Raw genomic sequence first — 26,666 nt, forward strand, 5'->3', positions numbered from 1 at the left:
AGCGGTTTGCCCGCTCCTCCTGGCAGGAATGATAAGGGGCCCCCTCCGGCTGCTTTTGACTAATAGGTGGAGCGCAGAGTTGCTGCAGCACGTAGAAGAAACGCGCGCCATCTCCCCTCCACACACGCACGCACACACGTACACGAGATGGCAACGGTGGTGGCGGCGACGGTCGATGGGCCCTCGCTTGAAGAAAGAATCCGGATCGAGTAGGTATACTGCTTCTCTGGAGGATGTTGCAGCAGCAGCAGCTTGGAGGCGGCGCTTCGATGATGGTGCGGAGAACTCCGGGACCTGGTATACGCGTCGGCACGTGTATGTACCATCCGATGGAGAGCTTATCGAACGAGAAAATTTATTTAAAGATCAACAGGCTTGTTCCGTGACTCCTAAGAACGTGGTTGTAAGGTATCGGAGAAGCAAACACCGTGGGTTTCATGATGTCACAGGAGTTGGAACAGCTTTCGATCAATACTTGTAAAACTTCCGGTGCTCGAGCCAGAGGACACAGACAGAGAAGCGATATGTACAGCTCTCAACTTCTCAATTGCTGTTTGTTTCACGCAGATATCCTAAGCAAACAAATCCTATCCGGATACAAACAAAGCAAGCGGCAACATTCAGCGATGTCATGTAGAGCGTCACCACCTGCAAAACATACCCAATTTGTTATTTGAATAAGTCTAAAGGGTAGCATTTCTTCTTTATTTAATACTTCTAGACATGCAGCGCTTGCTGCACTGTGCTATATCAAGCCGGTGACAATCTGTTGCGCTTTGGTTCTTTCATTTTAGCTATTTCTTGTGTGTTTTTTTTTTTGCATTTGGCGATAACGCTCTAAACCGAGCTCTGCTTGTTGTGCCCTACTAGCAGTTTACTATTTATTCGGGCAGTAGTCAAGGATTGCTCTTTCGATCAGCCGTCCGTTTGTTTGCTTGCTTGCTTGTTTGTTTGTGTGTTTGTTTGTTTGTTTGTTTGTTTGTTTGTATGTTTGTTTGTTCTGCTGGCACCAGGTTATCAAGTTCAACTTTTTTGTGTGTGTGTTATGAATACAGACGAAACACTTAGCGCGTGCAACATTAATGACTGTTCGATTGTTCTTTGAATAATATTGTCTTCAGGCTTTACTACTACAGTTATATAATATATGTTGCTGCTTTATTGACCTTCCATACAAGAGTTTAATGCATTTAGCCCTCGTAAGCGGTGATTCACTTCCTTCATATTATGACATATTCCGCCCGTTTTCCATCATTTACACAAGAGAGGAAGCGACAGCAGCGCCCTCATTGTCGGGGGGGGGGGGGGGGGGGGGGTAGGGGGTGACAACATTCATGCCCCTACGTGCATTAACGCCACAGGATTGGTATAACGTAAGGATTCCTTTCTAGCCGATTCTTGCAGTTCATTAGGTGCACCGGGCTTAGTGACCTTCGGCGCATCTTGCCACGGTTCCGCGCAGTGCCCCCTCTCGCCGTCTTTTCCTTTTTCTATTCCCACTTTCTCCTACAGCCAGTGTAGGGTAACTTGGCCTCCCACACATTTCCTCTCTTTGCTTTCTCTCTCTCAATTCTCGGTTCATTTCCTGTATTATCATCCACCGTTCACGGCCGGCCTATCCCAGTGATAACTCTTACTGCAGTGCTGCCCAACCGCTGACGAAGCACGAAAAACAATAACATTATAATAGAGTCCCTGTATTATCGTGGTCCAGATTTCATCATTCAGTGTATACTCCATCTCACAAGCCGTTTGCAAGATTGAGGAGGCTGCAGTACTATTTAGCCAATAGGAAGGCTGAATGCCCCTCGAGATGTGCCCATAGGCGCCGCGTTGTCTACTGAGCGGTTTCTGAATTCGCATTATGCGACTCGCATGCGCAGACGTCCGAACATGTAACATATTGCTGTAACGTATCACGTACCAAGCAAAAACAAAGCTCTCCAATGCTCCCATTATTCAGACAGTTGCGCCCGGAGCTATATTCTGCTGCTCAGGGATATATTGCATATGCGTGCCTTGTACCTTCGGCAGCGCTGCAAACGGTATGGTGCATATGGTGCATATGGATATATGCGATATGGTGTACAGCTTAGCCCTTAGTGGACGCTGAAGGACAACGCTAAATTAGTTTAGAATTGTCAAGCGTTCTTCTAAGACGTTGTTCTCATTTGTTTTTCCATGGGTAGCTCCATGAATGTTGGGGAAAATGAAGCCCTTCTTCTGCCTTTCTCGAACTTCGTGCGATAACGACAGCGCTGCGTTCAAGTAAGTGTTACGTCTCGGATTCAAATAATTTTCGAGTGTTTAGTCTGTTGCAGGGCATACTTAGTTCTCCAAGCTCACCAGGTCGAGTCTTTATTATGCAGCGCGATGCTGTCGACGAAACTTTAATTATTCCCTAGCAGATGCTGTCCAAGTTCAGGACGTCATTGGCAGCCAGTGCAGAAGCTTCAAGCCACCGAAATTTAGCTTCTGTTTTCATATTTACTAGCTTACCAAACTTCTGTGCACTGTAAGCTGTCGTTTTTTGTATCGCATAACTTGCGAAACTAGGTTAATTTAGTATCCCTCCTTGAAATTTCTTTCAGGTAAGAGTTCTTTCTTTCGCTCAGGAAACACTATACTCACACCGCGTTGTATCACGCGATCTATGGGACGCAGATGGAAGCCTAGCTTAGCATCAGCTGAAAAAAGAATATTTAGAGCGGAACTTCGTTTAGGGTAACCAGTCACGGCATACTTAATTTCCCACTGAAGACAAACCCCTTTGTCGAAACATCGATTTCAGAGACATTCTCTTGTTCCACAATTGTTGATCGCTTCAAGACTCTTCACTCTATGCACATCTATCTTACTTGGCGTAATTTTATTGTGTAGAAAAATTAATTTGAGCGTTTTTAAGTGACAAAACCACCAACTGATTATGAGGTACGCCGTGTGTAGGGGACATTGACTTAACATTGACTACCTGGGTTCCTTTAACACGCACCTAAATGTAAGCACGCCAGCGTTCTTGCAGTTAGCCTCGATCGAAATGTGGCTGCCGCAGTTGGGATCGAATCCGCAACAGCGAGCTCGGCAGCGCAACGCCATAGCCACGAGGCGCTCCTGCTATGTGTCGGCTTGTTCTCTCTTGTAACGCACTCCTGTGTGGAGACGTGCTCGTGTTTTTTCTAAATGCGAAGATCCAGACATGTCAATTGGGTAAAGTAAAGGTTCTAGTGCAAACAATCCATTAAGAAATACACGCCCATGGTTACAGCAAGTAAGTTTTCGTCGAAACAACTTTTGACTAAACTCGAAGCGCTCTTCCGCTCACATGAATGTTTGGCGAGAGAGGCACGCTCGTTAATTTTCTGGCGTGTCTTCCTTTTCCTTTTCTTTTTCTTTTATGCTTCTAAGGTCAGGCAGGATTACTGGACCACTTCCAAGACCATCTTTAGCGACTCGTCAAGCGTCTTTTCTCTATTATTTCTTGCATTTCACGCGAACGCGCTATTGTGAAGCAATAATGAAATGACAGCATGGAAGAGCAATCTTGTTATCCTAACCTTCTTTGCACGGGCATGGCCGTCAGCACTCGTTAGTGTGCTGAAAGGCAGAAGTCGGAAGTCTTATTTTTACTCTCTCGTTCCTTCGTGGGTTGGAAATAGCTCTAACGCAGCGGTCTCCGTGCGTAGTGTTTCCCATAAGACCGAGACTTGTGATCTCTACTGTGTTCTCTTTGCTTAGATTTCAATGACATAGCAAACTCTTTTGTATGCTCGCTAACCCGAGATGCTTGTTTTGTGCTTCACTTTTCAAACGATAACAGCGCCGAAAAGATGGTCGAGAAACGACAGCGTGGGTGGACAGATGCCAACAACTCAATGTGCCTTAAGTACGAAGACCGCACGTCTAGAACAAGGAATATGCTCGGCTACAGCGGAAAAGTCCACATAGCCTTAAATTGCAGAAAAATGTTTTTGCAAAAGCCTGTTTCTTCATCAATCAGATCGGCATTGGTTTGAACCAAAGCCCCTTCATCAGCTTTATAGTATAGTATACGGAGGGGCTTTAGGTTGGACTAGACTTATCCACTGTTTTCTTGCATTGCTTCGACATTGCCTTCGCTCACAGATGTAGAGCTGAAGAATCGCATACCGCGACACATTACCGCTTATCGCCATTTTTGTCCCCCCCCCCCCACACACACACGCGCACACGCACACACACACACACACACACACACACACACACACACACACACACACACACACACACACACACACACACACACACACACACACACACACACACACACACGCACGCACGCACGCACGCGCGCACGCACGCACGCACACACGCACACACACACGCACGCACACACGCACACACACACACACACACACACACACACACACACACACACACGTACGTACGCGCACACACGCACGCACGCACACACACGCACACAAACGACTTATCGGTATACAACCTCTGGAAACAATTTTATTTCAAATCCATCTCCAGACTACAAGCACCGCATTTACATTATTCCGTGCGTACCATCCGGCGTGCGCCATTAAGCTGCTTACACTCTGTTTCATTATAAACAATTGATCGAGTAAAGAAAACAGCTTGTGTCCTGCCACTCTAGATTGTGCTTTAGTCTGAGCAGACGCTGCTATAACGTGGATGCGCTTACAGCGCTGAAACGTGTGCATTTGCATGATCGCGCTGCATTTTGGCTCATGAACGCTGTAGCTTCCGTTGTATGGCGTTACGATATCGTGAAGGAGAGTATAGTGAGCGCCACAACATGAAAGGTCCATTTAGCGAACGACAAACTTGTAACGTCTTGCTTAGAATGAACTCTCCCCACTCACGCCGACCTGGAGTTCTTTAGCAAAGCCGATCTACAGCACCGGATTTGCGTCGTCGTACGTTGGGGCTGACTCAACAGCATTGGCGGCAACTTCCGGCCGTGTTCGCTTTCTAATGACGCGAAAAGGTTTCATCCACACACGCACATACGCGATGATTAGGCTGTGCAGCGACCGTCACCATCCACCGTTCAAACACCTTCGCCGACCGTGCGATCAAACGCGCTTGGCTCGAGGTTTTTCAGCCAAAGACAATAGCGCGCCGGAAAGTCGCAGCGCTGTCACAGAGATTTTCACTCCGGAAGTGCCCTGGCGCCGGAATGTCAACAGAACCAACGCAAGCAGCTAATGGTTCGCGCCGACACGGTTTATATATATAGTGTATAAGCCCCTTCCATTCCCCCGCATCCCACCCCTCTCCACCTCCATGCCTGCACCTATAACCGCTTTGGCGAGCGTTCTTCGATGGCAAGAGCGTACGCGTCCGGTCTTCCTGACATTTGCGGAAGCGTCGACATCCATCAGCGAAGCTTGGCAGGAATAGAGAGACTTGTTGTGTTAGCGCAGCCCCTAAGTATTCGCGGGATCTCTCCAAACACCGGGAAGCGAATTACAACGATCATTTATTCGACGCTTACGAAGGGCTTTATCGCAGGATTTGATCATTTTCTATTTTTTTTTCTTTGACTGAGGTTTGATTTAGGAGCTCAGATTGCTCGCGTAGTGGATTGGAGTGCCGGTAATCCGGGAAGACAGAATTAGTATACGTATACGTTCCCTGCGAAAGGCTGCAACCCTGTCTGCACTAAGGCCGTTTCATGATTCAGACTTAGCAACCAGAAAACTGTGTAGTGCTTGGGACACCTCATCTGTTATAGGAGAAGTGATTGCGGTTCCGCATCGGCAATATAGGGTCCAGAGGTTGATAAACCATATAATGGATCTACGGAGACTGCCTCCTTGCTGTGTTCTTTAGCCTTCGTCGCGTAACTGAGAGTAAAGAGAGCTTTCCTTGGAAGCTACCACAAGAAAAAAGTCGTTCAATACTATGAATGTTGTTAGTCACATGAAAAGAACATGAAAAGTGTTGGAAGACGGTTACCCGGCATCCACCATGGCACTTTCGGTTCCAGATATCGAATTGTCCATGAAATGAATAATTAGGAAACGAGATATGTTCATGTTCGCTGTCCAACAAATGGCGCTGTATCAGATATACGCACATATGATACCGCGGATTAACTTGTGCAAACAGAGATTGTTCGATTTGCCCCTATTCCTCTACGTCTGCGTTCGTGGTGTCTCCCTTATGTGTATAAAAAGCTGTTCGCTTATCCCGTGCAACTTCATCGACTACAGCCGAGCAGTTTACCATTTTGTCTGCAATTCAGTTTACAACACCAACTCAAGTGTAGCACTTGCGTCATTTAGCAACATAAATAAAATATCTCTATTCACATCGATAACCTAAGAAACGTTTACCATTACTAAAGCAAATGAGGCGCAGCATCCGTTGTCTTTCAGTGGATACTGGAACATACCAGGGACGCATGCCCGTCGCATAGTTATAAGAACACTGTTTGATGGAACTGCTAATATTTCATGTATCCCCTTACTGAATACTGATAGAGCTCAACAGTCGTTTCGAAGTACTTATTCACCGTCTGCGAACTGGTTACTGCGTTTGCAACAAAAGTGTCTATGTCACATTAATCGCGCCGAAACCCCTCACTGCGAATGTGCCACTGCAGGCGAAGACGGAGAACACCTTCTTTTTACAGCGCCACAAATAATTTGGGCGAAGAAACCGACATAGCGGCAATGAGCGGAAAGAAACTGCTTGGATCGTGACCAAAAACTACTGATCAGAAACGCGCGCTGGCCGCTCTTAAAGCGTTTGTGCCGGTAACTCATATTGGGAATAAATACTATAGGATACGAAATGGATGTGCGTTTCTGCTGGTTGAGGAAGACATCGCAGGCACATGCAATGCAATTTATGTCGACAAACTGTATATATACGCTTTTCTCTCTTGTGACATTTTGTGCATCTGTATAGCACTTTTTTTTGTAGTGTTTGTCATATATATATAATGTGCCATTCTAATTCTTTTTTTCTTACTTTTGCGAAGTACCGTGAGACATTTTCACGGTTTAATCTGAAAAAAGAAAGTAACCGGCATTATCTTTTGGTGTTAACATTTTCTTATTTATTTATGTCAATAATAAAAAATAAAAACAAGGACGAAAGTGCAGTACTGCCTGACTGCAAGCTTTATGAGTATTTGATGCTGTTAGCGGTCCCCCCCCCCCCCCCCTCCCCAACCAAAAAGAAAAAAAAATGGGGCAGTTAGAGTTTTTCAGAAATAATAAAATTTAAGTTTTGAATCCAATACAAGAAAAGCATAATCGCGCAATGCGCGTTCTATCGGAGAGGAGCAAATGTACTTTATTTAACGGTTAACTTTAGCGACGAGTTATGAAGACCTAACCACTGAAGGGAAATTTTTCTGCAAGCCGCCTGCGTGTTGTCGAACGCCTCTGGGTCTGACGCCCTTTTCCCTCTGTGCAGATAAATTTACTCGGCACATGCTTAAACCGATACCTTCGCTACTGATTGCTTAACATCGAGACCCTTAACTTTCATTTGAGCCGCATTATAAAGCAGCGCGGTATGCGAGAGAAAAATCTGTGATCTCTCGAGTAATGACTGGCAAATAGGCGCGTCCATGCAGCAGAAATGTTCTGAGAACAAAGAATGTTCCTTCCAGAGCTTCCGCCTCTCCATATACGGGAATGCTAGAAAGAGGGTTTCACTGCGTTCTATATATTCTCGCGCACTGCACAGGCTCGGGAGCGAGCTTGATATGAAAGTTTGTCATTCCAGGGATAACTTTAAAACGGCCAGAGGCTCGGCACATAGGGACGACACTTATTGCGCATCTTCGATTTAAATCGCGCGGCCTTTTATTGCAGGCGAGTCTCCTGCATGCCGCGTCGGCTGGCGCGCTCGAGATAGCTGCCTTCTATAAGTGCGTGCGATGGAATGTCTCCGAGAAGTCATTAGCTTCGTCAGGACCTTTAGTCTGTTTCTCTTTACTTCTCCGCGATGCCCAAAGCGTATAAGGGAGGAGGAGAGAAGACCGAATCAAGAGTCGCCTCTTGTTCCATGGTGCACCCTCCCCCCCTTGCTCCCCATCCGGCGTGTCTTCAAGTTCTCCCCACTTTTTAATAGACAAAAGACGTAATGCGATCCGCGAAGAATCCGCTTATGCTGCGTTTCGCACTGCTTTTGAGAAAACGAAAAGCACGTCGACACGGTTTCGCAGCGCTGAGTTCGCGGGGATAACTAATAAACGCTGTTGTAATCTCTGGGTCTCCATTTCTTTGAATTGTGCCTGCACCAACAATAGGAGGAATGGAGAGTAAAATTCTAACTTATTATGGAAAGACAGAAAGGCTGTAGTTGTAGATTAATGGCATAATGCTAATATTGCTACCGCATGATATTTCAATTGAGATTAGGAGAAGTGAACGAAGCTGAGCCAATTTTGTGATGTGGAGAACAAAATTAAACTAAAGGGGAACGGAAATTCAGATGACACGCCGCAGGCATTTAGACAAGGAATTGATATTAAAATATTTAGAGTGCAATCTAAGTTCTGCGAACGCAGGGGAGAAGCTCACTTGTAAATAGGAGAGGCATTCGACTTAGGCTTCTGCAGTAGACTTGGACTGATTATTATTATAAAATATTTATGGCACGAAAATATGTTATAAGCTGATGTTTCTTTGGCACTTCTTAAGTGAACATCGTAGAATATTTCTTCAATACTATAAGTAATATGGTAATTACCTAAGTTATTAAGTCATTAACATCAGCAACGGATTTGCCAACATTTATAGCAATAAATGTTAGTATACACTGAATGAGAATGGGGTGTCTAACTAGTGAAAGCGCAGCTTGGCGTTTGCCTTTGTTCCCACGCGCCTATATACGTTGTGATGGTGAAACAATTAGCGCCTGCAGAAAACGGGCACCGCATAATGAACGGACACTTGCATATCACCTCGATCGGCGAAAAGGAGTTAACTGAACTGTCGCGGATAATGCACGCTTCTATTTTACTGCTCTTTTCTTTTTTTGATTCGGCTCGTTCCCGCGGTACCCGATGTTAATATATTCGATAATTATCGCAATACATAGCGCGTTTCTTCATTCTAAATGTTCATTTAGCTTTCCTTCAAAACAGGATCTGTATAATCCTTGAGAGACCAAGTGGCATAATTCTAGAATCGTGTCGTACATGATGCAGATACGATTTAGCTTTGAATGTGACGTCCGTGACGTCAATTCCTGTTGCGTTGACAGAGCAAGCGTTAGCTGCGACCATATTTCAGACAGAAAGAAAGTTAAACAAACAAACAAACAAACAAATAATAGAAATCGGACAGGTCTGAAAAGCTTTGCACAGTCAGTCTAAATTCCCCTATCCGCGCGACACCACTGGAACTAAACTGCTCGATACGTCCGTATTATGCACATTGCTGCTGTGTAATAAATCGACACGATAGGAACTAGATTTTCGTTACTACCTGTCACTCACTTTGCTCATACTTTTTTGTTGAGAAGAGAGACAGAGAGAGAGAAAGGCAAAGGAAAGACAGGAATGTTAACCAGAGATTATCTCCGGTTGGCTACCCTGTACTGGGGGAGGGGCAAGGGGATGCGATAGGTGAGAGAGAGAAGGATAAAAAAATAAAAAAATACAGAAAAATCAAACTACACACACATGCACGTACACACAAACTGTTTCTGTGGGCACTGTCACGCAGCCCGCAAAGGCGTTCCTAGTGTTATGCAGTGTCACCGCACAATCCTGCGTCACACAGTGAAGTCACAATCTGTCAGAAAGTCCAGCGTCTTTTAAATACCGCAGCAGCGCCTTCATAGCCGATCGCGCTGATGTTCGCGTAGGCCAGCTTCCAAGGATCTTGTTTTCTGTCATTGGGCCCTTGTCCAGTTTGTCAAGGGTGGCTGAGAGGACTGCTCTTTGCGGGTTGAAACGAGAGCACTGACAAAGAAGGTGCGCGATTGTTTCACTGCACCCGCAGAAGTCACAAATTGGGCTGTTGGACATTCCGATAAGAAAAGAGTACGCATTTGAAAATGCTACTCCAAGCCATAGACGAAGTAGAAGGGTGCAATCGCGTCGTGGAAGCTCGGGCGGAATACGGAGTTGTAAATTAGGGTACAGGGTATGAAGGCGTGCACTTGTGAAATCGGATGAATTCCACTGAGCTAACGTCAGGTCATGTGCAAGTACGGCAAGTTTTTTTGGCTGCGTCGGCTCTCGAAAGAGGAATGGCAACGCAGTTGACGCCGTCATGGGCAGATCGGGCAGCTGCGTCTGCTCGATCATTGCCATCTATGCCACTGTGACTAGGTAACCACTGATACAGGATATCGTGCCCTTCGTCAACTATGCGATGGTGTACTTCTCTGATCTCTGCGACGAGCTGTTCATGTGATCCACGGCGCAGTGCTGAGAGTACACTCTGTAGGGCTGTCTTGGAATCACAGAAGACTGACCATGCATGGGGTGGTTCCTCCTGAATGAAATGAAGAGCCGCACGCAAGGCTACCAGTTCAGCAGCTGTCGTAGATGATACATGTTACGTTTTTAGCTGTATTTTGATGGATCTTGTTGGTATCACCACAGCAGCAGCTGAACTTGCCGATGTGACTGAGCCGTCGATGTAAACGTGTACGCGGCCACTGTGCACCTCATGTAAAAGCTTTAATGTGGCCTGCTTCAGGGTAAACGACGGCATGTTAGCCTTCTTCGTGATTCCTGGGATGGTGAGGCGTATTTGACGTCTGTGCAGACACCATAAAGGTGAGTATGGTCTTGCTGCTGGCATGTAGTTTGATGGCACTGAGGTACGATTGGCAACAAATATACGACTGATAGTTGCGTGTGGCCTTTCTGCGGGTAGAGCTGCACGATGGTGAGAAGGTAGTCGGGCAACGTGTCGAATATGCGCCCTGAGATCGTCGGCTACCAAGTACGTTGATATTGGGTGATCTCGAGCTATGACAATCGTTGCGGCTGTAGACGCACACCTCGGAAGACCAAGACACGTCCTTAGCGCTTGAGCTTGTAGTCCCTGGAGTACAGGCAGGTTTGTTTTGCAGGTGTTACCAAGCACAGGGAGGCTGTATCTTGCGAAACCGAGGAACAAGGCGTTATAAAGCTGCAGCATTGACCGCACCGATGTGCCTCATGACCTTCCGCCGAGAAATTTGAGATGTATTATTGTCATCAACCTCCTGATAGGTCGCGGTCGATAATTACACCTAAAAAGCGGTGTTTCCGTGCATTTGCAACTGCTTGTCCGTTGACACTTACAGAGTAACGCTTCATTGCCTTCCGAGTGAAAATAACAAGGCAGCATTTCTCTGAAGACAGCTCTAAGTTCTATTTTCGCAAGTACAGTGATGTTAAGGTAGCTGCCTTTGTAGGCGTGCTCGTACCTGCAGTCGTGTTACAGCAGACGCCCAAATGCAGATGTCATCTGCATAGATTGAAACTTGAACTGTGTTGGGCAAGCATCTGACTAAGCCAATGAGCACTAGGTTGAATAGCGTCGGGCTCAACACTCCACCTTGCGGTACTCCAAGGAACGTTTGGTGTTGAGTTGTGGCGCCATCCTCGGTCATCACGAAGAAATGCTGTCGGTCAAATAACTGCACAGCCACTGAAAAGTACGGCCACCGATTCCGGCTTCAATTAGAGCCTCTAAAATGGCATAATGTGCTATATTGTCATAGGCGCCTTTTATGTCAAGGAATAATGCTGCAGTGAGTCGTTTCAGATGTTTTCGATGTTGAACAAACGTGACCAAATCGATGACATTATCTATGGATGAGCGCCCACGCCGGAAGCCAGCCATAGCATCTGGGTACACGTTGTAATTTTCCAGGTACCATTCCAGGCGAGTCAAAATCATTCTTTCCATTATTTTCCCTATGCAACTGGCCAGAGCGATGGGGCGGTACGATGACAAATCTAACGGTGATTTACCAGGTTTGAGAAGTGGAACCAAGCGGCTGCATTTCCATTCACGTGGAACCAAACCGTTGCGCCAAGACTCGTTGTAATGGTTTAGTAGCATGAGTCGTGCTTTCTGCCCAAGATTGGCGAGCGCCGCATAAGTAACGCCGTCCGGCCCAGGTGACGAAGAGCGCCTGCAAGTCGCCAGTGCTGCTTCAAGCTCCTCCACCGAAAACATTGCATCCATGCGGGAATCCCGTGGCACAGGAGTGGCACAAGGTGTAAGTGCGCGTTGGAGCTGCGAGTTGGCAAGTCTTGAGCAAAATTCTTCAGCAATGTCTATTTCGCTGCGACCTTCCCGTACAAAAAAAATTATTGAGAAGGCATTGAAATATTGTTGGTCAATGTTGAGTTTTTTATTGAGGAATTATTGAGAGTATGTTGGAGAATTGTTGGGTTGAGTGTTGAGCACTCTTGAATATTGGCCACTGAAATCGAATTGAAACACCATTGGGTACCTCAATGTTGAATAATTGTTAAGTTACCATTGAAAGTCCATTGTGCTTAGACGGCCCGTTGTGTTCGTTTTGTTGAATGGTCGTTGAGTTACCATTGATTCAGCGTTGAACTAACGTTGTGGTAGTTCTGCTGACCTGTTGTTGAGTTATTATTGCCACAGCATTGAAAAGCATATTGTTGCACACTTGAGATGCCATTGAGATTTCAGAAGTCGCCATTGAAATATGATTGACGTTTCGTTGGGCTAGTGTATTTTTATTCATATATTGAAATTGCTTCGCTGTTCACACTTGCATGCCCCGGTGCCTGCTCGTAACTTTCCCAAACACAAACAAAATCAAAGGAGAGACTGATCAACTTGAAGTACCTTTATTTACACTAAAGATGCGTGCACGTGAAACATTACAGTACATAAGGCACCACTACATCGAACCTGGAGACATAGGCTAGTACCTACATCACTCTAGCAGTGTAAATACATCTGAAAAAACCTATACATATGAATGCAATCAAAACGATCATTGTGCTCTTCACTTTCGACTTAAGTTTATGACTAGAAGGCAAAGCGACTCAAAAGCCAGGCCTTAAGCATACCCTTGTAACAACCAACTTTGAACACATGAACACTTGGAGCTGCTTGCATGTGAATACACAAAAGACATCTGAATATGTTACATTAAAATGTTGCACACACTAACACATCACAGGAAGAGCTACGGCTGACTGTGAGAAGGCAAAATAACCAACTTGAAACAAATGACTTCACGTAAATATATACAACCTTTAGCACACGTCTTTCACCACGATTAAAATTTAATGAAGTACCAAAGTAGACTTGCCTGAGCTTTGTCTCCGAGATATATTTTCATGTTGCCCAATTATTTTATAAAATAACATCACTCAACTTAGCTATTATTTGACGAGACATAATTTAGAAAATTGTCGGGCATGATGAACACCTGAATCGTGTTTCTGACAAGCCAGGATTGCTTCCTTCAGAAATAAACTTGTAAAGCTTTTGTGTAATGAAAGCAGCTTATCTCCCTGGCACAAGTCAAGAACAAACAGTACACCATTTGATTATGTTAATGTGGGGTACAGAAGAGTTCCTTAGTGGGATTTCCTCAATTTAGTGAGCTCATTTTCAGGTAATCTTTCTGGACCTGCACAAAGCTAATTAAAGCACTTTTTGGGGCCTTTTTTCCTATACCCAGCAACTAAGTGCTACCTCAGTCAATAAAGAGATAAGGAAAGGCTAATACCTTGAACGATAAGAGAAAAAATAATTATTTAGCGCAGAAAATTGGTAGTAACACATGGCTAACACAATTCCAGACAGCCAAATAAATGGTCACCTGCACTTTCAGTATCAAGCACCCCAGAAATAGTCATAAAGTATGAGAAAAGGTTCCAATGACTCGACAGCCAGATTGCTGAGACAGTGAAAAACGCCAATAAATGCATATACGAAACACCAATTACCTCAATTTCGCAGATAAAATGTTATTAAAATAGCACCAGAATTTTGCTGCATAAAATACATGAAGGTTGCATAAAAATTGGGACAAAGCAGTAACTGAAAGACAGAGGGAGCTACAGCACCCATGTTGAAAAACATTACAAGGAAAATGATATATATGCATATTTAAGTTTACAATTTTCGCTCCAACATATAGAAAAAGAACGCATGCACTTAGAGCATAAAAAGGTTCATGTGCCTGGAGAATGCAGCGCAGTACAAAGAAGCGTCATGAGAACCGAAAAGTAGATCTTACTACGAATGCTTGCAACCTACAATCAGGCATGTGCCATGTCATGCCTTGAATGGATGAAATTCATAAATCTTACACACAAAGGAAGTTACCATCACTCTTATTGGCTTCCTCAGGGGACTCCTTGAAATTGAACTAGAAAAATGTACTCAGTGTCAAAAACATTGAGAAGATAAGACCCTATAGCGTTCTTCCTGAAATAAACAGCGCAAATAACATCATGTATCAATTCTATGGACACTTCGCCAATTCGGTGTACATTTATATTTCACAACCACCCAAACAGAGACGAGAAGGATGAATTAAGGTAGGAACACACATGAACGCTGACTCAAGTAGAAGTGTATTCGTGAAGACGAAGATTTTAGGCACACTGGCCAACTTCACAAAGAAAAATCCATGGATGCGCAGCATACACAGCCCGGCACAACAAAAAAGGACCTAAATACGTCCTGTAGAATAAACATGTGCGTCAAAAACTAACAAAAACATGAAAACTGAAAGGTTTCTCCTGTAAGTGATATTAACGAGAAGTACTGCAGCAACTCTTTCCCACTAATGGTCACAGAAATCTTGCTTATGAATATTTCTTCGTGATCAATAAATAATGCTTCCATAAGTCCTCTTGTGTTCTGGTCTTTGTGATGAAACAATCGTTCTTTCTGCTCTATACCGCAACACCAGAGGAGTTCCAAAAGCAATATTTATTGATCACAAACGAAACAATTGCATAACCAAGTTATCTGTTGCCCTTAGTGGGAAAAAGTTGTTCTCAAAAGAGTATTTCCCGTTGGGTAGTATCACTTATCGGACAAATCTTTCGCTTTTTCAATAGATTTGACCGATAGTTCTCGTTTTTCACGCACGTTTATTCTACATGACATGGCTTCATATTTTTTTCTTGTCGCACGTGGCTGTTTCTGCCACGCATGCACGGATTTTTACCTTTGCCAAGTTGACCAGTGTGTTTAATACCTTTGTCACCAAAAGCAAACTTTCAGTAGAGCTTGCACTCGTGTGTGCTCCTACCTATTTCGTCGTCCGCCTCTGTTCGTGCTGCTGTTTACAGTACCCACGTATCACTTGGTTAGGCTGGTAAACATTCTCACAAACTAAAGTAAATGCCTCCCCTCAAAAGGTAGCCCATCCTTTACTACTAAACGCCAGAGCAAATCGAAAGTAAGCCTTCAAAGCGTCCATGCGGCAGCTAGTACACCACAGAGCAACACAAAAGATAGTTGAAAATCCCACTTGATGGACAGTGGCAACAGAGATGCGAGCTTGCTAGTGAATCAGCCACATATCAACGGGTGTCTCTTGCACGACGCCAAGGTGCTTTTGGCGTAGAACACTTTAGCATCTGGGAATTTACTGCATACGTAACCTGTGAGAAGGGAATGTGGACAGAAAATGATATTGCGCGGATTAAGAATCTGCCACACACTGCACATAACTACGCACGAAATAGAACTACACACTATACTGGCAAGTAAAAATTTGCGACTCTTTACGAGTGCCGTCGAGAAAAGGAAGGAATGGGTTGCTACGGTAAATGTTAGCTAAAACACGCACAGCTATGTTTCACAGTGGGGAAAATATTCCCGGCTCTCTCGCAGAACCAAAGACCACGCGACAGTGCATAGGCCATACCAAACAGATATCGAATCTTTGGGCAGAAGTCCAGTAGAAGGAATGACCTAAACATACGCCGAGAGCGATGCGAGCGTGAGCGTGCCTGTACGAGTGAGAACATGTACCGCTTCTTTGAAGCTAGCCGCTCCGGCGTGGCTCCGATCATCCCGCGCGATTTGTGTGCAGAACGTCGCCTACACGCCCTTGCGCGTTTTGCGCGGTAGCGTCCACGCAGGTGAGCTAGCTTCATGCACGCGTCATTCTTCACCGCGCAAACGGTGCTCGAGTGCGACGCTTAGCTCGAAGCGACAACGCGCCGATTGGCGCTCCTTTCGCTTCTGGAAACAACGCACATTCGGATCGGTCCAACTCAAAGAAGCAGCAGAGAACGGTGGCATGTTTCGGTTATCGCTTATTAAAATTGTACAGTACGCCTTCAACGGCAACCCGCCGCGCTAGATAAAGATGCTTACTGCGGTAGTTTTGGCGGTGATAGACGATAAGGTGAGCCCGTCGGCGGCTGTGTTCTTTGACCACGTCACCACACCTCCGTTCATTTGCGATGTGTATCCGTGTACAGTCACCGCGCGGTAGCTGTGACTAATCGGTTGGCCGTTGTCCGCAAATCCCAGAGAGGCGAAATATATTTCGCGGTGCGCCGCATCATTAGCCGCAACCTAAATCGAGGCGCGCTAACCGCTACGCACAAAAGGTGATCACACGAACCGTATTGTATACGATGAGCCACTACGGAAAAAATAATAATTCTGATGTTCCACGTGCCAAACCAACGATCTGATTATGAGGCACGTCGTAGTCGGGGACTCCGTATTAATTTTGACTTCCTGGAAATTTTTACGTGCATACAATGCACAATGCACGAGCGCTTTTGCATTCCGCTCCTTTGGAATGCGGCCGCTGTAGGGATCGTATCCACGACCTCGAGCCCCAAATTGCCACGGAGGTCGCCATAGTTACGAAATGCGTAAGCGTGAAGTGCAACACTGCCTTCCGGTACGAGTGTGGTACAAGCGTAGCACAGCTGCACACCTGCTGCACGATTATTTGTCGCGGTTCTCCTAAACTCGTAGTGCCTGCCTAAATACCTTGAAAGGCAGCGCGCCTCTCGCGTAACGGAACGCGATAACAAGCGCTTAGACGGCATACGTGAGCCCCCATGAAAGATGACGTGGCCACTGTAGAAAATTATCACTGCGCAGAGAAGCCGATCCTTATGTTCCAATTGTGTTCTCTCATACAAATGAAGGAAACGTTATTAGACAGGAACAAATCAAGCAATGCAATTTTACGCACATGGGGCGCCACTGCCTCTTCGCCTACCATTGTTTCAAACGAAGTGACGGCGGCAGCGAGAGTTAGTATCGCGCGCATTTGCTCCGGGGCATGCGGTTTGCTTCAAGAAAGTAAACGGTGTGCTTAACATGTCACGCTCGTCAATGTCAAAATAGAAAAGAAGGCTACGTGCCCAAGAAAACGAGATTACTTACCTATCTTCAGAAGTGCGGCTGCGACTGTTTCGGGGTGCCTTCTCTCCAAGAGGCATCATGGCCTCTGCCGCGCAACTCATCAAAACCGTCAGGCTCGCACATCAATAGAAGACTAGTTGTTGGGTGAGCCAACCACTTCACCGGATAAACGTCCCACTTATCGTCGTTAAAGCATTTCACTAAAATGTGCGTCATGATGTCTGAAAAGAAAATACTTTCATCAAGAAGCACGAGGCGTGAACCACCGCACAACTGCAACCGAATAACTGAGTCCGAGAGCCGTTCACAGCTTCACATGGCTTCACTATCGTATTCAGTTATAAAAACCTTTCAAGCACAAAATAACGGCACTTAAGAACCACTAATTGATTAGCAATAATTTTTCATCAACTAACCTTCATAAATTTTTAAGAACTACCTAATTTATAGCGTAAACAAAAAATACTACGACCAAAAAATGCGACTACGAAACTAGCGGTAACCATGCGTACTGTTGCAAAAGTGTGCGCAAAACGAAGCTTGGTTGCGCCCGTTTGCGCGCACACATACACACCCGAACCTACCTTAACGTTTGTCCCGCTACCTAGAAATAAACATTACTACTAGTTTTGCTATTTTTACAAAAATAAAACTTCTAAAATAGTTTGCAGCATTTTTGCAGATGACGAGGTGACAAGTAAGGTACAATAAGAGTCCGTTACCTGTATTTCTTTCATTTCCCTGTGGTGTTCTTAACTGAACATACGAGACCTGCAGGCCTGGAACATGAGAAGACGACAGTTCGGCGAGGCTCAAATAAATCGCGTGCTTCTTGCAAGGCGAGTAACGGGAGCAGCCGCAGATACAGCGATTAGCTGTGATACTGTTGCGGCTGTTCCTGAATCTGAAGCTCTTTGAAGTCAATGGTTATAGCGGCTGCGCGCTGCGATCTCAAAGCGCGTTCATTCCTTGATCTCTAGTACCACGGACATTGGAAAAAAAACTATATTTGCTTTACGGACAGAGGGTACGTCGCAGGAAATTCGAAGACCTCACCGTGTATGTTTGTAGCGTGTGCGCGCTTGCATCCTACGGTTCCCACAGTGCGTCCGATGCTCGAAGGTAGCGTCGTCGCCTGTCGGCACCTGTCTTATCGCCGGCCGCGCTGCCGCCGTGTCTACTTTTGGGGAACTCCACATGCGCGTAGTCACCGTGTTTGCAAGTGAATTTTGCATTCTTCTGCTCCCCGAAACGTGCTCATTTCGGATCGTACCAATGGTTATGTCATCTAGTGTATGTTAAAACGACGATGGCATTTGTACACCGGCGAAGAAATAAATCGTTATGAACTTGGGCGGTCATGAATCTAGTCTAACGTTGCAGTTTTTACGTAGCGAAAATGGTTACGAAAGTGGGGCGGTCCCGGAGATAGGCGCTTCAAAGCGCCAGCTGTAGCGACAGCACCAGGAAGTGGCACACGGCGCACACGCCAAGCATTTCAGAGCTTACTAGCTTTCGAATGAGAGGATTATGCGCGCGCTCGTGGCTTATTGGTTAGAGTACCGGGCTCGACGGCCGACGTTCGATTCCACCCCATCGGTCACACATAATTTTCTATTAATGAAAGCGAGGCGAAAGAAGAACCTACCTGCCGCAAAGTGACAGGAATTAGGTTGGAACGCATCGCAAAACATGTTTGGAATGTCTTCATATGCGATTTCTAATTATTGTATACTGGACTCAACTGCTACACAACAAAAAAACAACTAGAAAAATCAACACAAATTACCCAATAAATTGTTTATTGAGAACACTCAATGGTAATATTGTTGTGCAAGGACTGAGTGAACTCAATTGCTCTTGAATATTTGTTGAAGTCCGTTGTTTCAACAATTCCCCAACAATATATCAATGGTTAATCAACACTCATTTTTGTACGGGTTGGTGCAAAGCGATGGATTTGAAAGGAACACGCTGTTGCGGTGATACGCGAAGTCCACGCACAGTTCTCCATATCTGAGACAATCGCTGACGTGGATCCAACGACTCACAGAAACGCTTTCATCTTTGGGATTGTAGTGCATCAATGCGGCGTTGAATCTTCTTTTGCATCCGCCTTGCCTCTCTGAGATCATGGATGGATTTGGTTCTCCTGTATCTTCTTTCAGCCCTCCGGCGAATTGCTCGTAGTCGCTGCAGTTCGGCATCAAATTCTTCGTATTTCGGGAAAGGCTGAAAAGCACGCGTAGCCTCGTGCATGGCTTTTTTAATTTCGTGTTCTAGACTTGAATGGTTCCCTTGCTGATATACTTCCTCCATGTGCGACCGAAACACCGACCAGTCAATTCTCCGGAGGGTCGTGGAGGGGCATTTAGATAGTCCCTTGATCTTCAGGTACGTTGGAATGTGGTCGCTTCCATGTGATTCGATGTCTGGAAACCATCGCACGTTCCTTTCAAGACGACGAGAAACCAGGGTCAAGTCTAGGCAGCTGCTGTATGTAAGCCCGCGTAAATATGTCGGACTACCATCGTTGAGGCAGTAAAGGTAGTACTGTGTGGCAAAGGATGCTAGTCTCCTTCCCCTGAAGTCCATCTTCAAACTCCTCCAAAGCGGATGGTGAGCATTAAAATCTCCGATGAGAATCGTAGGGCCGGGTGTCCCTGATAGCACGTTGTGCAGTCGTTTAGAGTCGAAGCCACTTGAAGGAGCAATGTAAACAGCGACGAGTGTGAACGTAAGCTTATTCGTTTTCACAATTAAACAAACGTACTGGTTGTCATCGTGAGGCGGTACTGGTTGTAACACGTATGTCAGATCACATCTAATATATACAATTACCTTGCTCACATCACCACAGGTAGAAGACATGAATGCTTCATAGCCAGAAATGCGTATAACATTCTGCACGTTCGGTTCGCAAATCTCGAGGATGGGAAATTGGTTTTCGAAGACATAGTGTCTAAAATCTGAAATTCTCGAATTGAGACCACGGGCATTCCACTGCAACAGAGATGCTTTCTTGACTTCCTTGTGGAAAGGCAGCGAGGGGCGGGCCATGGTGCTATGCGATGCTTTCAAGTACTGGAGTCAGCGCGTCCAGTACATGGAGTGCGCTACGAGCAGCCGGAGTGTCCATGTCTGTCAGTAGTAGACGCGTGACATTCGTGAGCGATTTGAGCATAGCAATCACTTGCCTTAACTCTATAAGGCCAATGACAGAGCGTTCCATAGCATAGGATCACCTCTTGCATACCAAGGCTGCCAACATTTGTGCAAACGCAAGATAATGTCAGAGAGGCCGCAGAGGACCGGAATATACAAGCGCAGTACCGACGTGTTCAGCTCTGAAAAAGCCAACAGGTATAGAAGTATATCTGTTTCTAATATAATTCTACGGAATGTCAAGCTCTTCCCACTCGGCATTCAGCAAGACTCTGCAGGTCGCCTCAGATACAGAATGTTTCAACCTTGAATAATTGATCGTTATATGTTAATTAGGTTATGCACAATGTATCTAATGTTTCCTTAGTCTAAACACAACAATCACCTGTGAAATATACCGCTGCAATTGCTTGTCTTGCCCATCTGGGAGGAAACCGTTCACTGCGCTTTTATATAGCTTCAAAAAGAAATTGGTGAAAATAACTCGACCCATTCCCCTTTTCTTGCTGTGCGTCCCACGCAAAAAAAAAAAGAAGAAACTAAGGGACACAAAGTAACCCTCGTTGCCCTTTCGTAAGTAGCCGTGAGCCCCAGCCTGCGCGGCGTGACACTAGTGAGACCGCATGACTTTATTTACCGTCACTTAGTAACAACGGCAAAAAGCTGACCTCTGACACCACACGAGGCACGGCAGAAGCGGCTGTTTCTTCCGAAGACCTGTTTCGAAATCATCGCCTTCGCTATTTACTCGTATTGGAGAACTGGCACTGCCTCGAGCGTGTGCTGACGACTGCTCACAAAGCGCCTACACATCGGGACCCCGTGTTTAGGCATTGTCGCAGTGCCATTTGCCCAGAGAAACACCTTCTCTCTCTCTCCCCTTAGCATGCAACTATACCGGAAGCCTCGAGACGGGCCATGGCGTTCGTTCGCACCCTCGTGCTCTTCGTCGTCGAGCTGCTCGCACGCGTCATTTTGCTCGATGCAGATCGAAACCGCGAGCGCAGGCACGCACGTCAACAGCACAGCGCACGGCTCAAAAAAAAAAAAGAACGAAATGAAGGAAATATGGCTGTGAAAACGCGCGCTCTTCAACCCACCGCGTTTCCCCTATCTCTCTCTCTCTCTCTCTCTACCTCTCTTTATTTTCGTTCACATTGCGGGTGCTGCCGAACAGGCGGGGCAATTTTTCCGACGCGTCGATTTACGCCCTTGACGTACGTACGCGGCGGCGCTGATTTTGACGTGTGCGTGCTGCCGCGCTGCACTTCGATTTCTCACCACGCCCGCATCCCGGACAACCTCGTTCTATACCAACCAGCCTCGAGATCCCCTCCCCAACCCCAACCCACCCTTCTGCTCAGCCCAAACAAGCATCTGCCCCTTACCCCAGCCTACCCTCCGACTTTAACCGCCCCTAAAGCACCCCCCCCCCCCCCCAATCTACCCTGCACACACACACACACACAGACACCGACACAGACACACACACGCACACGCACATCGGCCCCACACAAGGAGAAACGCCGTCACCTTCACGCTTTAACGGTCTGCTCAATGTGCTCGTGCATTCCTTCTCCTATGTTATTATTTTATTTTCGTTTCAGTTGCCTCCATACGGCTCCTGTCATCTGTCAGAATACGTGAACATCGAAATTTAGAATCCGCCGTTACTTGCACGCTGTTTTATGTGGTATCTCGGCTGTCTTCATATTTCTCTCTATATCGCGGGACCGTGCCTCAAAACCGCTGACTTTCTCTCCGCTTCGTCACTACTGACTTTTCTTTTCTTCATTTCCTTTCCTTTTTTTTATGCTCCGGTTAAAATATAAGAGCAGTATTATTTAGCTCGCTGTCATCACAGCGTTCTTCATCTTTATTTCTCTCCTCCTTCCGCTCGTGACCGGTGCGTTCGATTTAATCTTGACACATCGCTAGCTATCGGCATGAATATTAAACGAACATCAATCAATGTAAATATTGTACATGCGCTGGAAGCGTCGATAAGGGACATCGAACGAAAGAGAAGTCACCCAGACAGAAGAAGAAAACACCAAAGATTATAAGAAAGAAGCGCATCAGGATTTTTTTAATGCTTCTTTATATATTACCGCTGCCTCCTATCAACACTGTCGGCTCGTAAATTTGACGAGTGATATGATCGGGACGAGTGGCGCGAACAGCGGTGCATAGCATGACGGCACTTTCGACGAGTCTTCGTTACCTGAGGTTTCACTGCTGTGCAGGACAGCGAGGGACGTATGCGAACGCCTTTCTTGCACCTGACCACACTTAGTACCAAGCTTGTACGGCGTTTCGCGTCATTCCGCCGCTCAGATTTGTATTTTCCTTTAGTATTCTTTTTTTTCCTGCAACCAGAACTCGGCCATAGGAACAATCTTGGCGAATAAGTGCTTACTTGTGTTTTAGAAAGCGTCGGAAGAGCGCGAAAAACGACAATGAAGGCAAGAAAGACACTATTTTACTTTTCTTTTCTGACATCTGTACTCTTTCTTTTTTTTTTGCACTTAAAAAATCTATGAGATGTACGAGATACTTACTTCGCACAACCCCGAAGCCAGCTGAACAGTATGCTTTGCCCAATATATATGTATATATATATATATATCTATATATATATATATATATATATATATATATATATATATATATATATATATATACACACACTACTGGGAAAGAGACGGCAATACAGAGATATTTGAAATAATTTAATTGGCATAAAATTTGTAGCGTTTCACCCTTGATCACTGCATATTTGGCCATTATGAATCGTACTTCAAAGAACTTCGACAATCACCTCAGCCTGTTACGTTTAATGACTAGGTTCCTAGGTTGATTACATCCCATGTCCAGGTGCCGGGTTCGTTGCCTGTGATGTGTATCGTTCATTTCTCCTTATCAATTACTAATTCCAATCATCCTACCAACCTGATAACCGTCTGCTGCAGTGCCTCATCAGCAATATTGGCAATCACTGTCTTCTTGCTGATACAACTTTCCTTTGTCCTCGTCACTTGGCTCGAGAATAAAGACAATGTAAATGTAACGAAATACGACGCATTTAGCGGTGAGGGAAATCAGCAAAACGTTGTGAGAAGCATTTCCAAGCGAGCTGTTACGTATGCCACTAATAATTGTTAGGGGTGTTCGAATAGTGGAATTTCCGAATTGAATCTAATAAGAAAATTTGAGAAAAACAACCTTCAAATACCTAATCGACATTTCTAATTCCAAACGTAGGCAAATATGACGGATGCGTGTAGCCCATTTGGCAAATATTCTTGATTAAGTTATTTTGCACCTGTAATGCCGTTCACAACTTTACGTCCGGCACACTGATGAGCTCGTAAATGAGAAACAACCTAAATCTGATCATATCTGGTCTACCAATAGAGCGACAGCAATAAAACAAGCAACAGAATGTTACTGCAAGCACGTAGTAGAGAGAGATAGAGAGAGAGAGAGAGAGAGAGAGAGAGAGAGAGAGGAAGAAAACACAGGTAGAGTGTTGCATTCGTTGAAGGACTTAAGTGTTAATACCACAACACGGCACATCATTTTAAAGGAATCCAAACTTGGTGAGATATTGGCCAAATAATAAATTGCCTTTCATAAATCGACAACCTATCTTTAGAGTTTCTACGGTGAGGCATGCTTATTAAACGACTGTAAATTTGGGCATAAGTGTACTCCATGCACTGGCTCAGGAACTGGGCCCGTATTCAGAAAAAAACCTCTTGCGCCTTGAATTGTTTGTAAGAGAAAAAATCAGCATTTCACTTCGGAACGAGAAGCATTGTGAATTCCGCTTCTAGTTCACACATGCAACAACCGCAGTTCTGCTGTAGCAGCATCACCCGGAATAGTATGCATTTACATCAGTTATTCTCCCTGCGGAGTTCAACCACTATTGTTATGCTTCGTAAATTCAACCAAACAAATATTCGGCAATTTCGAGTACGGATTCCTCGAATCGTATGTGTATTCGAACTTTGGAATATATGCGCACCCCTAAGTATTAGATACCTAACTCGGATTGGCTTTGGTGCAAAATTGGGAACATCCGACATTTGTTTCCGATTTCCCCCCTTACAATATTATTTTGCGTTGAACGATGCAATAACACTATATTTAGACAGAACGGAAAGCGGAACTAGGCATTGTTTGATGATTTGAAGAGAGTGAAATGCCCCTGCTGCCTCATGCCCTAGCATACGAGTCGAAATAGGACGATGTAGAAGAAGTTAGGAGAGAGGGAGAGGAGGAAACAGTCGCTGTACGCGTGCACCAGACATGTTTGGGCGGTTCTGATTGAGACGCCCGAAACGTCGCTTGTCAGCCACCCCTCACACAAAGGCGGCCTGAAAGATCGGAAAGCAAACACCAGGAAGAGTATAGACTGGGGGAACGTGTCAAAACTATGTGCTCCGCACGCGAACAAATTCACGCCCACGTGCACGCAGCGAGAAAACAAGCAAGAAGAAGCAGGCGCTGGTCGCCGAGCCCCCTTGTCCCATAGCACGTGCTCCGAAGCACACACCCCTCCGATTCGCTCAACGCATTTTCATGATATGGATCGAACGTTTCCCCTGCGTGCGTTGCCGGTGAAGGGAAAGCGACGTTTCGGGTTGCGGCATTGCTCTCCGCGTTGCGAAGCAATAGAGGGCCGTTCAGGCCTGCGCCGTCGGTGCGGGGCGGGAACGCGCTGCGGCAGCGGCGCTCCCCGTGTTTCTGATGCAGGACGTGGGTCGTCGCGTTTATTGATGATTCAACGCGGGGCCAAGCGATCCGCAAGGCTGGAAACAAGTGGCCGCCGCTTGTTCACCTTAAAGTGCCACCGAAAATCGATCGCGATGCGAAGCGTGCTTCGCGGTGCATGATGTCAGCTCGTGCCAGGCAAAGCAGAGAGGTCATGGCGGTACGTATAGGGACGCCATAAGTTGGCGCGCCTGTGCCTCGCCGTGAGGCACGCATCTGGAGCAAGCTGCTTGCTGCAGGCATCTGCTTCTGCTTGCTGCATCTGCATCTGCTTGCTGTGGGCAGCAATATCTATTTCCTTTTTGTGTTTCTGGAACATAGCGAGAAACGTGTCTGGATCAATCGTTAGTGACGGTGAGGTTTAAGTTTACTGCAATTTTCTTGTGCTGTTTTTTTTTCTGAGAGTTAGTATACATATTTATATAGGAAATTGTGTGCTCCTTTACGTGAGTCCTGATATAAGTGGGAAGGAAGCAATATGCAAGGAAATTAGCTTTGTTTCCCAACAGAAGCTGTCGCACGCTGTAAAATCTAGATTCCTGCATAACGCGACAAGGACTCTATATGTTGCGCCGAATGAGAGAGAGAAAAAAAAAGAAGGAAAGACAGGGAGGTTAGTCAGGGGAATCTCCGGTTAGTTGCTCTGTACCGGGGAAGAGGGAAAGAATGCGTTAGATGAGAGAAAAATAAAAAGAAATAAAAACGCAATACAGGACTGTATCTGCAGGTGCTGTCGCACAGTCTGCCAAGACGCCATGGACGCAGTCACACACAGGGTCAATATCCTACTAAAACATTCGACGTTACACAGTGCGCAGAGTCAACTTGTCATATAGTCCTGTGTCTCAACAGAAGCGCAACATACATAAACGACTTGTTTTCCTTTTTGTTATTTGAACGCCACCAAAAAGACCACGGACGTAGCTAGCAATTTTATTTTTACAGTTAGACTTAATGATGGGTGATAGAATTGCAGACACGAAAAGAAACAGTGAAACAAAACACAGCTCAGTCGAGCTGTCGTGCAGAACTTATGAGCGACACAGAGGGTCATAACTGTGCATGACGTTATACCGTAATATTAACATTGCATGCATTTACAATTCAGATTAAAAAAAATGAAACAAATGAGAGATTTTACGTGCCTCAAACACGATATAATTATGAAGCATGCCATAGCGGGGACTCCGGAATTATTTTGTCCACATGTGGCTCCTTAACGTTCCCACAATGCACGGGACACTGGCGTTCTTTTTTTTTTCATTTCGTCGCCATCAATATGCGGCCGCGGAGGCCGGGATTAACCACTGCTTACCCATATTACCGTGCGTGTGGCACCACACGCATGGTAATATTGCGACAATGGTCAATTGTACATGCATT

The sequence above is a fragment of the Dermacentor andersoni genome, chromosome 2, assembly GCF_023375885.2.
Source record: "Dermacentor andersoni chromosome 2, qqDerAnde1_hic_scaffold, whole genome shotgun sequence".
Classification (NCBI taxonomy): Eukaryota; Metazoa; Arthropoda; class Arachnida; order Ixodida; family Ixodidae; genus Dermacentor; species Dermacentor andersoni.